This window comes from Bombina bombina, chromosome 4 (assembly GCF_027579735.1).
Source record: "Bombina bombina isolate aBomBom1 chromosome 4, aBomBom1.pri, whole genome shotgun sequence".
Lineage (NCBI taxonomy): Eukaryota > Metazoa > Chordata > Amphibia > Anura > Bombinatoridae > Bombina > Bombina bombina.
In genome coordinates this window covers 288,451,139-288,465,456 of record NC_069502.1, presented here as the reverse complement: position 1 = coordinate 288,465,456, position 14,318 = coordinate 288,451,139, and positions in this window count along the sequence as shown.

The following is a 14,318-nucleotide window of genomic DNA, read 5'->3' as shown; positions in this document are numbered from 1 at the left end:
CGAGTTGCGAGCTGAAACTGCGGGCGACGCCGGTTCCCTCGCTTGCGCCGCAAACTGCGATCTATATCGGATTGCGCCCCTAAAGCTCTACCGGGCTAAACCTCGCTCATATTTCAAGTTGTGAGTTATGTGTTGCCCTGTATTCTTGCTCATAACATTACTAAAAAGTTAACATGACTGGGCTGGGGACCTGAATTTAAGTTCTAAGGCTAAAATAAAAGTACATGAAAAGACAATATATATATATATATATATATATATATATATATATATATATATATATATAATTGACTTTGGTGACAGCAGACAGCCACGTTTCAAGCCCACCTAACCCTTACTCATGCTATAATACTCAGGTAACTGTATACACAGGATTAACACTTTCAATAGCTATTCTTCCTAATTCATATGACCACATTACTTATAATGCACTGACATCTAGTGGCTGTTAAAATATTTAATTTAATTTACTACCAATTACCAGAATATGTACCAATTTTGTCTTATGATTTTTCTAAAAACTGATCATTTGTTGTGAATATAGACTTTTGTGGAGTAGAAAATGGACATTTTTTAAAAAACCCTAAACCACCAACCCCCACAACACAAAAACATAATTTATGTAAGAACTTACCTGATAAATTCATTTCTTTCATATTGGCAAGAGTCCATGATCTAGTGACATATGGGATATACAATCCTACCAGGAGGGGCAAAGTTTCACAAACCTCAAAATGCCAATAAATACACCCCTCACCACACCCACAATTCAGTTTAATGAATAACCAAGTAGTGGGGTAATAAAGAAAGGAGTAAAAAGCATCAACAAAGGAATTTGGAAATAATTGTGCTTTATACAAAAAAACATAACCACCATAAAAAGGGTGGGTCTCATGGACTCCTAACAATATGAAATAAATGAATTTATCAGGTAAGTTCTTATATAAATTATATTTTCTTTCATGTAATTGGCAAGAGTCCATGAAGCTAGTGACGTATGGGATAGCAATACCCAAGATGTGGAACTCCATGCAAGAGTCACTAGAGAGGGAGGGATAAAATAAACAGCCATTTTTCGCTGAAAAAAATAAATCTACAACCCAGAATATAAATGTATTCTCATAAATGAAAAGAAAAACTTAAAACATAAGCAGAAGAATCAAACTGAAACAGCTGCCTGAAGAACTTTTCTACCAAAAACTGCTTCCAAAGAAGCAAATACATCAAAACGGTAGAATTTAGTAAATGTATGCAAAGAAGACCAAGTTGCTGCTTTGCAAATCTGATCAATTGAAGCTTTATTCTTAAAAGCCCATGAAGTGGAGACTGATCTAGTAGAATGAGCTGTAATTTTCTGAGGCGGGGCTTGACCCGACTCCAAATAAGCTTGCTGAATCAAGACCTTTAACCACAAAGCCAAGGAAACAGCAGAAGCCTTCTGACCTTTCCTAGAACTGGAAAATAGAACAAATAGACTAGAAGTCTTCCTGAATTCTTTAGTAGCTTCAATATAATATTTCAAAGCTCTTACCACATCCAAAGAATGTAAGGATCTCTCCAAAGAATTCTTAAGATTAGGACACAAGGAAGGAACAACAATTTCTCTATTAATGTTGTTAGAATTCACAACCTTAGGTAAGAATTTAAATGATGTCCGCAAAACCGCCTTATCCTGATGAAAAATCAGAAAAGGAGATTCACAAGAAAGAGCAGATCATTCAGAAACTCTTCTAGCAGAAGAGATGGCCAAAATGAACAACACTATCCAAGAAAGTAATTTAATGTCCAAAGACTTCATAGGCTCTAAAAGAGGAGCCTGTAAAGACTCCAAGGAGAAGAGATTGATTTAATGACAGGCTTGATACGAACCAAAGCCTGTACAAAACTGTGAATATCAGACAGTTTAGCAATCTTTCTGTGAAATAAAACAGAAAGAGCAGAGATTTGTCGCTTCAAGGAACTTGCAGACAAACCCTTATACAAACCATCCTGAAGGAACTTTAAAATTCTAGGAATTTATGAGAAGAACACCATGAAATATAAATCTTCCAAACTCGATAATAAATCTTTCTAGAAACAGATTTACGAGCTTGTAACATAGTATTAATCACTGAGTCAGAGAAACCTCTATGACTAAGCACTAGGCGTTCAATTTCCATACCTTCAAATTTAATGATTTGAGATCCTGATGGAAAAACAGACCTTGAGACAGAAGGTCCAGCCTTAATGGAAGTGGCCAAGGTTGGCAACTGGATATCCGAACAAGATCCGCATACCAAAAGCAAAAGTGATCACATCTGATGCTGCAGTCATGAGACCTAAAACTTCCATGCACATAGCTACTGAAGGGAATGACTGAGACTGAAGGTTGTGACAGGCTGCAACCAATTTTAAACGTCTCTTGTCTGTTAGAGACAGAGTCATGGACACTGAATCTATCTGGAAGATTAAAAAGGTGACCCTTGTCTGAGGAATCAAGGAACTCTTTGGTAAATTGATCCTTCAACCATGTTTTCTAAGAAACAATACTAGTTGATTTGTGTGAGATTCTGCAGAACGTAAAAACTGAGCTAGTACCAAGAAATCGTCCAAATAAGGAAACACTGCAATACCCCACTCTCTGATTACAGAGAGTAGGGCACCGAGAACCTTTGAAAAGATTCTTGGAGCTGTCGCCAGGCCAAAAGGAAGAGCAACACATTGGTAATGCTTGTATTGAAAAGAAAATCTCAGAAACTGATAATGATCTGGATGAATCGGAATATGAAGGTATGCATCCTGCAAGTCTATTGTGGACAAATAATGTCCTTGCTGAACAAAAGGCAGAATAGTCCTTATAGTCACCATTTTGAAAGTTGGTACTCTTACATAACTATTCAAAATTTTCAGATCCAGAACTGGTCTGAATGAATTTTCTTTCTTTGGGACAATGAATAGATTTGAATAAAACCCCAGACCCTGTTCCTGAAACGGGACTGGCATGATTACCCCTGACAACTCCAGATCTGAAACACACTTCAGGAAAGCCTGAGCCTTTACTGGATTTGCTGGGATGCGTGAGAGAAAAACCTCTTCTCACAGGAGGTCTTACTCTGGATCCTATTCGGTACCCCTGAGAGACAATACTCAGAATCCATTGATTTCGGACAGAATCTATCCAAACATCCTAGAAAAATCTTAATCTGCCCCCTACCAGCTGAGCTGGAATGAGGGCCGCACCTTCATGCGGACTTAGGGGCTGGCTTTGGTTTCTTAAATGGCTTGGATTTATTCCAATTTGAAGAAGGTTTCCAATTGGAAACAGATTCCTTGGAGGAAGGATTAGGTTTTTGTTCCTTATTCTGTCAAAAGGAACGAAAACAGTTAGAAGCTTTAGATTTACCCATAGGTCTTTTATCCTGAGGCAAAAAACTCCCTTCCCCCCAGTGACAGTTGAAATAATCGAATCCAACTGAGAACCAAATAACTTACTACCTTAGAAAGAAAGAGACAGCAATCTGGACTTGGAAGTCATGTCAGCATTCCAAGTTTTAAGCCACAAAGCTCTTCTAGCTAAAATAGCTAAAGACATAGATTTAACATCAATTTTGATGATATCAAAAATGGCATCACAAATAAAATGATTAGCATGTTGCAACAAGCGAACAATGCTAGACAAATCAGAATCCAATTCTTGTTATGCTAAATTTTCCAACCAAAAAGTTGATGCAGCTGCAACATCAGCCATAGAAATTGCAAGCCTGAGAAGATGACCTGAATATAAATAGGTTTTCCTTAGATAAGATTCAAGTTTCCTATCTAAAGGATCTTTAAAAGAAGTACTATCTTCCATAAGAATAGTAGTAAGTTTAGCAAGAGTTGAGATAGCCCCATCAACTTTGGGGACCTTTTCCCAAAACTCCATTGTAATTGCTGGCAAAGGATACAATTTTTTAAACCTTGAAGAAGGAATAAAAGATGTACCAGGCCTATTCCATTCCTTAGAAATCATATCAGAAATAGCATCAGGAACTGGAAAAACCTCTGGAATAACCACAGGAGGTTTATAAACTGAATTTAAACATTTACTAGTTTTAATATCAAGGGGACTAGTCTCCTCAATATCCAATGTAATCAACACTTCTTTTAACAAAGAACGAATATATACTCCATTTTAAATAAATAAGTAGATTTGTCAGTGTCAATATCTGAGGAAGGATCTTCTGAATCAGATAGATCCTCATCAGAGGAGGAAAATTCAGTATGTTGTTGGTCATTTGAAATTTCATCAACCTTATGAGAAGTTTTCAAAGACCTTTTACGTTTATTAGAAAGTGGGATGGCAGACAAAGCCTTCTGAATAGAATCAGCAACAAATTCTTTTAAATTCACAGGTATATCTTGTACATTAGATGTTGAAGGAACAGCAACAGGCAATGTAGTATTACTGATGGACACATTATCTGCATGTAAAAGTTTATCATGACAACTATTACAATCCATAGCCGGAGATATAATCTCCACAAGTTTACAAAAAATGCACTTAGCTTTGGTAGAACTATTATCAGGCAGCAGGGTTCCAACAGATACTTCTGAGACAGGATCAGATTGAGACAGCTTGCAAAATGTAAGAGAAAAAACAACATATAAAGCAAAATTATCAATTTCCTTATATGGCAGTTTCAGGAATGGGAAAAAAAATGCAAATAGCATAGCCCTCTGACAAAGAAAAAAGGCAAGAGGCATATAGGAATGGGCCTTTAAATAATGAAATTATTTGGCACCAAGTATGACGCACAACGTCACTCACGTTACTAACGATGCAACCTTATGCAAGGAACTCAGCGTCAACTAAGATGCCGGAAATGACAAATTTGCGTCATCGGACGTACCTTTGCGCCAAAAAATTCCTGCGCCAAAAATGATACAATAAACTTTGGCATTTTGCACACTCACTGGACTAATTTTGCCCGAATTTTAAAGAAAAAAGCAGTCAATTTGAAAAAAAATATGTTTTTCCCCAAAGATTAAACTGACAGTCTGCAAATATAAATACAAAAAATATGGCAAATATAAGTACAATACATATATTTAGAACTTTATATTAATGCATAAAGTGCCAAACCATAGCTGAGGTGTCTTAAGTACTAAAAACATACTTACCAAAAGACACCCATCCACATATTGCAGATAGCCAAACCAGTACTGAAACGGTTATCAGTAGAGGTAATGGAATATGAGAGTATATCGTCGATCTGAAAAGGGAGGTAGGATATGAATATCTATGACCGATAACAGAGAACCTATGAAATAGATCTCCCATGAGGAAAACCATTGCATTCAATAGGTGATACTCCCTTCACATCCCTCTGACATTCACTGTACTCTGAGAGGAACCGGGCTTCAAAATGCTGAGAAGCGCATATCAACGTAGAAATCTTAGCACAAACTTACTTCACCACCGCTTTAGGAGGCAAAGTTTGTAAAACTGAATTGTGGGTGTGGTGAGGGGTGTATTTATAGGCATTTTGAGGTTTGGGAAACTTTTCCCCTCCTGGTAGGATTGTATATCCCATACGTCACTAGCCCCCCCACCAAAACAACCCTCTAATCTAAGAATAAACTACCAATAGCCCTCAAAAGGGCTTTTTGTAGGGCATTGTCCTAAAGAAATCAGCTCTTTTACATTAAAAATAAACAAAGTCCCCCCAACAGTAAAACCCCCCACCGAACAAACTCCCCAAAATAAAAAAAACTAACACTAATTAACCTAAACTATCCATTAAAAGGGCATTCAGCTCTTTTTCACTGCCCTTAAAAGGGCATTCAGCTCTTTTTGAAATTGCTCAAAGAATCCTAATTTAAAAAAACAAAAAAAACTAAAAAATTAAAAAAAAAACTAACACTAAAGCCCCAAATTGGTACTCACGGTTTCAGAAGTTCAGCAGAGAAGGTCATCTTCCAGGCGGGTCCATCATCTTCATTCACAGTGAAGGCAGCATGGAGCGGAGGTCTCATGGACTCCTAACAATATGAAATAAATGAATTTATCAGTTAAGTTCTTACATAAATTATATTTTCTTTCATGTAATTGGCAAGAGTCCATGAGCTAGTGACGTATTGGATAGCAATACCCAAGATGTGGAACTCCATGCAAGAGTCACTAGAGAGGGAGGGATAAAATAAACAGCCATTTTTCGCTGAAAAAAATAAATCTACAACCCAGAATATAAATGTATTCTCATAAATGAAAAGAAAAACTTAAAACATAAGCAGAAGAATCAAACTGAAACAGCTGCCTGAAGAACTTTTCTACTAAAAACTGCTTCCAAAGAAGCAAATACATCAAAATGGTAGAATTTAGTAAATGTATGCAAAGAAGACCAAGTTGCTGCTTTGCAAATCTGATCAATTGAAACTTTATTCTTAAAAGCCCATGAAGTGGAGACTGATCTAGTAGAATGAGCTGTAATTCTCTGTGGCGGGGCTTGACCCGACTCCAAATAAGCTTGCTGAATCAAGACCTTTAATCACGAAGCCAAGGAAACAGCAGAAGCCTTCTGACCTTTCCTAGAACTGGAAAATAGAACAAATAGACTAGAAGTCTTCCTGAAATCTTTAGTAGCTTCAATATAATATTTCAAAGCTCTTACCACATCCAAAGAATGTAAGGATCTCTCCAAAGAATTCTTAAGATTAGGACACAAGGAAGGGACAACAATTTCTCTATTAATGTTGTTAGAATTCACAACCTTAGGTAAGAATTTAAATGATGTCCGCAAAACCGCCTTATCCTGATGAAAAATCAGAAAAGGAGATTCACAAGAAAGAGCAGATCATTCAGAAACTCTTCTAGCAGAAGAGATGGCCAAAAGGAACAACACTATCCAAGAAAGTAATTTAATGTCCAAAGACTTCATAGGCTCTAAAAGAGGAGCCTGTAAAGCCTTCAAAACCAAATTAAGACTCCAAGGAGAAGAGATTGATTTAATGACAGGCTTGATACGAACCAAAGCCTGTACAAAACTGTGAATATCAGGCAGTTTAGCAATCTTTCTGTGAAATAAAACAGAAAGAGCAGAGATTTGTCGCTTCAAGGAACTTGCAGACAAACCCTTATACAAACCATCCTGAAGGAACTGTAAAATTCTAGGAATTCTGAAAGAATGCCAAGAGAATTTATGAGAAGAACACCATGAAATATAAATCTTCCAAACTCGATAATAAATCTTTCTAGAAACAGATTTACGAGCTTGTAGCATAGTATTAATCACTGAGTCAGAGAAACCTCTATGACTAAGCACTAGGCGTTCAATCTCCATACCTTCAAATTTAATGATTTGAGATCCTGATGGAAAAACAGAGACAGAAAGTCCAGCCTTAATGGAAGTGGCCAAGGTTGGAAACTGGATATCCGAACAAGATCCGCATATCAAAACCTGTGTGGCCCTGCTGGAGCCACCAGCAACACAAACGATTGTTCCATGATGATTTTGGAGATCACTCTTGGAAGAAGAACTAGAGGCGGGAAAATATAAGCAGGTTGAGAACACCAAGGAAATGTCAACGCATCCACTGCTTCCGCCTGAGGATCCCTGGACCTGGACAGGTACCTGGGAAGTTTATTGTTTAGATGAGAAGCCATCAGATCTATTTCTGGAAGACCCCACATCTGAACAACTTGAGAAAACACATCGGGATGGAGGGACCACTCCCCCGGATGTAAAGTCTGGTGGCTGAGATAATCCGCCTCCCAATTGTCTATACCTGGGATATGAACCGGAGAAATTAGACAGGAGCTGGATTCCCACCCAAGCAAGTATCCGAGATACTTCTTCCATAGCTTTGGGACTGCGAGTCCCACCCTGATGATTGACATATGCCACAGTTGTGATATTGTCTGTATGAAAACAAATGAACGGTTCTCTCTTCAACAGAGGCCTCTTGAGATTCCCAAACCCCTTGTGCTGTCAGAGATCCCCAAACAGCTCCCCAACCTGAAAGACTCACATCTGTTGTGATTACAGTCCAGGTTGGTCGAACAAAGGAAGCCCCTTGAATTATACGATGGTGATCTAACCACCAAGTCAGAGATAATCGAACATTGGGATTTAAGGATATTAATTGTGATATCTTTGTATAATCCCTGCACCATTGGTTCAACATACAAAGCTGATGAGGTCTCATGTGAAAACGAGCAAAAGTGATCACATCTGATGCTGCAGTCATGAGACCTAAAACTTCCATGCACATAGCTACTGAAGGGAATGACTGAGACTGAAGGTTCTGATAGGCTGCAACCAATTTTAAACGTCTCTTGTCTGTTAGAGACAGAGTCATGGACACTAAATCTATCTGGAAGCCTAAAAAGGTGACCCTTGTCTGAGGAATCAAGGAACTCTTTGGTAAATTGATCCTTCAACCATGTTTTCTAAGAAACAACACTAGTTGATTTGTGTGAGATTCTGCAGAATGTAAAAACTGAGCTAGTACCAAGAAATCATCCAAATAAGGAAACACTGCAATACCCCACTCTCTGATTACAGAGAGTAGGGCACCGAGAACCTTTGAAAAGATTCTTGTAGCTGTCGCCAGGCCAAAAGGAAGAGCAACACATTGGTAATGCTTGTCTAGAAAAGAGAATCTCAGAAACTGATAATGATCTGGATGAATCGCAATATGAAGGTATGCATCCTGCAAGTCTATTGTGGACAAATAATGTCCTTGCTGAACAAAAGGCAGAATAGTCCTTATAGTCACCATTTTGAAAGTTGGTACTCTTACATAACTATTCAAAATTTTCAGATCCAGAACTGGTCTGAATGAATTTTCTTTTTTTGGGACAATGAATAGATTTGAATAAAACCCCAGACCCTGTTCCTGAAACGGGACTGGCATGATTACCCCTGACAACTCCAGATCTGAAACACACTTCAGGAAAGCCTGAGCCTTTACTGGATTTGCTGGGATGCGTGAGAGAAAAACCTCTTCTCACAGGAGGTTTTACTCTGAATCCTATTCGGTACCCCTGAGAGACAATACTCAGAATCCATTGATTTCGGACAGAATCTATCCAAACATCCTAGAAAAATCTTAATCTGCCCCCTACCAGCTGAGCTGGAATGAGGGCCGCACCTTCATGCGGACTTAGGGGCTGGCTTTGGTTTCTTAAATGGCTTGGATTTATTCCAATTTGAAGAAGGTTTCCAATTGGAAACAGATTCCTTGGAGGAAGGATTAGGTTTTTGTTCCTTATTCTGTCGAAAGGAACGGAAACGGTTAGAAGCTTTAGATTTACCCTTAGGTCTTTTATCCTGAGGCAAAAAACTCCCTTCCCCCCAGTGACAGTTGAAATAATCGAATCCAACTGAGAACCAAATAACTTACTACCTTAGAAAGAAAGAGACAGCAATCTGGACTTGGAAGTCATGTCAGCATTCCAAGATTTAAGCCACAAAGCTCTTCTAGCTAAAATAGCTAAAAACATAGATTTAACATCAATTTTGATGATATCAAAAATGGCATCACAAATAAAATGATTAGCATGTTGCAACAAGCGAACAATGCTAGACAAATCAGAATCCAATTCTTGTTGCGCTAAATTTTCCAACCAAAAAGTTGATGCAGCTGCAACATCAGCCAAAGAAATTGCAGGCCTGAGAAGATGACCTGAATATAAATAGGCTTTCCTTAGATAAGATTCAAGTTTCCTATCTAAAGGATCTTTAAAAGAAGTACTATCTTCCATAAGAATAGTAGTACGTTTAGCAAGAGTTGAGATAGCCCCATCAACTTTGGGGACCTTTTCCCAAAACTCCATTGTAATTGCTGGCAAAGGATACATTTTTTTAAACCTTGAAGAAGGAATAAAAGAAGTACCAGGCCTATTCCTTTCCTTAGAAATCATATCAGAAATAGCATCAGGAACTGGAAAAACCTCTGGGATAACCACAGGAGGTTTATAAACTGAATTTAAACATTTACTAGTTTTAATATCAAGGGGACTAGTCTCCTCAATATCCAATGTAATCAACACTTCTTTTAACAAAGAACGAATATACTCCATTTTAAATAAATAAGTAGATTTGTCAGTGTCAATATCTGAGGAAGGATCTTCTGAATCAGATAGATCCTCATCAGAGGAGGAAAATTCAGTATGTTGTTTGGTCATTTGAAATTTCATCAACCTTATGAGAAGTTTTCAAAGACCTTTTACGTTTATTAGAAAGCGGGATGGCAGACAAAGCCTTTTGAATAGAATCAGCAACACATTCTTTTAAATTCACAGGTATATCTTGTACATTAGATGTTGAAGGAACAGCAACAGGCAATGTAGTATTACTGATGGACACATTATCTGCATGTAAAAGTTTATCATGACAACTATTACAATCCACAGCCGGAGATATAATCTCCACAAGTTTACAAAAAATGCACTTAGCTTTGGTAGAACTATTATCAGGCAGCAGGGTTCCAACAGATACTTCTGAGACAGGATCAGATTGAGACAGCTTGCAAAATGTAAGAGAAAAAAAAACATATAAAGCAAAATTATCAATTTCCTTATATGGCAGTTTCAGGAATGGGAAAAAAATGGAAATAGCATAGCCCTCTGACAAAGAAAAAAGGCAAGAGGCATATAGGAATGGGCCTTTAAATAATGAAATTATTTGGCGCCAAGTATGACGCACAACGTCACTCACGTCACTAACGATGCAACCTTATGCAAGGAACTCAGCGTCAACTAAGATGCCGGAAATTACAAATTTGCGTCATCGGACGTACCTTTGCACCAAAAAATTCCCGCGCCAAAAATGATACAATAAACTTTGGCATTTTGCACACTCACTGGACTAATTTTGCCTGCAATTTTAAAGAAAAAAGCAGGCAATTAGAAAAAAAATATGTTTTTCCCCAAAGATTAAACTGACAGTCTGCAAATATAAATACAAAAAATATGGCAAATATAAGTACAATACATATATTTAGAACTTTATATTAATGCATAAAGTGCCAAACCATAGCTGAGGTGTCTTAAGTAATAAAAACATACTTACCAAAAGACACTCATCCACATATTGCAGATAGCCAAACCAGTACTGAAACGGTTATCAGTAGAGGTAATGGAATATGAGAGTATATCGTCGATCTGAAAAGGGAGGTAGGAGATGAATATCTATGACCGATAACAGAGAACCTATGAAATAGATCTCCCATGAGGAAAACCATTGCATTCAATAGGTGATACTCCCTTCACATCCCTCTGACATTCACTGTACTCTGAGAGGAACCGGGCTTCAAAATGCTGAGAAGCGCATATCAACGTAGAAATCTTAGCACAAACTTACTTCACCACCGCCTTAGGAGGCAAAGTTTGTAAAACTGAATTGTGGGTGTGGTGAGGGGTGTATTTATAGGCATTTTGAGGTTTGGGAAACTTTACCCCTCCTGGTAGGATTGTATATCCCATACGTCACTAGCCCCCCCCCAAAAAAAAAACACCCCTCTAATCTAAGAATAAACTACCAATAGCCCTCAAAAGGGCTTTTTGTAGGGCATTGTCCTAAAGAAATCAGCTCTTTTACATTAAAAATAAACAAAGTCCCCCCTAACAGTAAAACCCCCCACCGAACAAACTCCCCAAAATAAAAAAAACTAACACTAATTAACCTAAACTATCCATTAAAAGGGCATTCAGCTCTTTTTCACTGCCCTTAAAAGGGCATTCAGCTCTTTTTGAAATTGCTCAAAGAACCCTAATTTAAAAAAACAAAAAAAACTAAAAAATTTAAAAAAAAAACTAACACTAAAGCCCCAAATTGGTACTCACGGTTTCAGAAGTTCAGCAGAGAAGGTCATCTTCCAGGCGGGTCCATCATCTTCATTCACAGTGAAGGCAGCATGGAGCGGAGGTCCGGAGCGGTCTTCCCAGATGTGACGATCCTCTGCGGTGGTGATCTGTGGCGGCGTTGGCGGTCCTCGGCGGCATGGAGGCTACTCTTCATCCGATGTCCGTTGTATACTGAATATTAAATGCAAGGTACCGCAATCAATTTGGGGTACCTTGCATTCCTATTGGCTGAGTTTTTCAAAATAGCCAATAGGATTAGAGCTACTGAAATCCTATTGGCTGTTCAAATCACCCAATAGGATGAAAGGTACTGAAATTTTATTGGCTGATTTGAACAGCCAATAGGATTTCAGTAGCTCTAATCCTATTGGCTGTTTTGAAATAGGATGAGAGCTACTGAAATCTTATTGCCTGATTTGAACAGCCAATAGCCATTTCAAAATGGCGTACCTTGCATTCCTATTGGCTGATTTGATTTTTCAAATTTAAATCAGCCAATAGGATGAGAGATACTGAAATCCTATTGGCTGTTCGAAACAGCCAATAGGATGCGAGCTACTGAAATCCTATTGACTGATTTGAACAGCAGAGATGTGGGAGGCTGGAGGTATAGGGGTTAATAAGTTTAGTTAGTTGCGGAGATGTGGGAGGCCGGAGGTTTAGGGGTTAATAACTTTATTATAGTGTCGGCGATGTTGAGGAGTGGCAGATTAAGGGTTAATAGCTTTATTATAGTGTTTGCGATGTCGGCGGTGGCAGATTAGGGGTTAATACAAATATTTAATAGTCGCGATGTGGGTGGGTGGCAGATTAGGGGTTAATAGGTTTAATATAGTGTTTGCGATATGGGAGATCGTTTAGGGGTTAATAGGTAGTTTATGGGTGTTAGTGTACTTTGTAACATTTTAGTTATGAGTTTTGTGAAAAAATTTTGTTACACAAAACTCATAACTACTGGTTTAAGATGGTGGTGTGGATCGTGTCGGTATAGGCTGTAACGCTAGCATTTTAGCCTCACCGCCCAACTTGTAATACTGGCACTATGAAAATCCCACACAAAAACGTATTTTTTTTTAGTGCGAAATAGAAGTTGCGTTACAGGCTAAAATGCTTGCGGTATAGCTATACCAACACAACTCGTAATAGTGCGTTACTGCCATTACGTGAAAATTGCCATTTTTCAGCATTAAAAGCCGTAACGCAAAACTCGTAATCTACCTGAGAGTGAATTAAAGTTGGTCTTATAAGCAAACTTGCAATGAATTAAACTCATACCACATTTGTATGTAATACTCAAGCATGTCTTGAACAAACCAGGTGTAATAGACCTTTTTCACAGCAGTCATTTTGGTATAATATAGTAGGACAAAAGCAGATGACATTAATTAGGGTTCCATTCAATTGTTTACTAGAGCCAAGTTCCTGCTATTGCTCAAGTGTAAGGGGAGTTCACACTAAATACTTGCCACTTTAGCCTATAGAAGCTGTTTTTTTCTGGGGGGGGTTAATACTGCATACAAATATCCTGTATTTTCTAGTTGTATTCTAATAAAGAGACTGATAAATAATTATATATGGTCATTATAACAATGCTAAAACAAGAAATCTAATGGTGGCCAAAGACTTTTGCACAGTACCGTATATAAATATATACAGGAATATATAGGGATATATATTTAAACTTACAAAGAACATTTACTCCTATGTGAAGAACATTGGAATGTAAAAAATGTACAATAAATACACAGTAAATCACATATTAAATATTAATATATTTTGAATAAATATGATTTTTTATGTCTTAAGGTATTTGAGTGGAAAGGGTTCCAAAGTATACATAATTAGACACGTGCAGCAAAGAACATTTTGTTTCAGATTAAATTTTGTCTGGATTATTCAGGGAAAATAGTTTCCCTGAATATTAAATAAATGTACTATTTGGTATTTGTTTTGTTTAAAACGAAATGAATACTGAATTTTTGTTAAACATTTACATTTGTTTTGTTATTGCGCAATAGTGCAATATCGTAATATCGTATCCACGCTAACAATAACATGCCACTTGTAATCTAGCTCAAAAATATCACCACTTTCATTACTTGCATAGACTGTGCTAGGCCATTTTAGGCTCCCTTGTCTCTTTTGTATACTTTAAAAAAGGATACCAAGAGAACAGAGAAAACATTTTTATAATTGAAATAAATTAAAAAGTTGTCTAAAATTGTATACTTTATCTGAATCATGAAAAAAAAAATCTTGGGTTTCATGTTCCTTTAAAGAGACAGTATGCACTCATTTTCATATAAATGCATGTAGTAGACACTACTATAAAGAATAAGATGCACAGATACTGATATAAAAATCCAGTATAAAACTGTTTAAAAACTTACAGCTAGATTTAGAGTTCTGCGGCCAAAGGGGTGCGTTAGCTACGCGTGCTTTTTTTCTCCCCGCACCTTTTAAATACCGCTGGTATTTAGAGTTCACA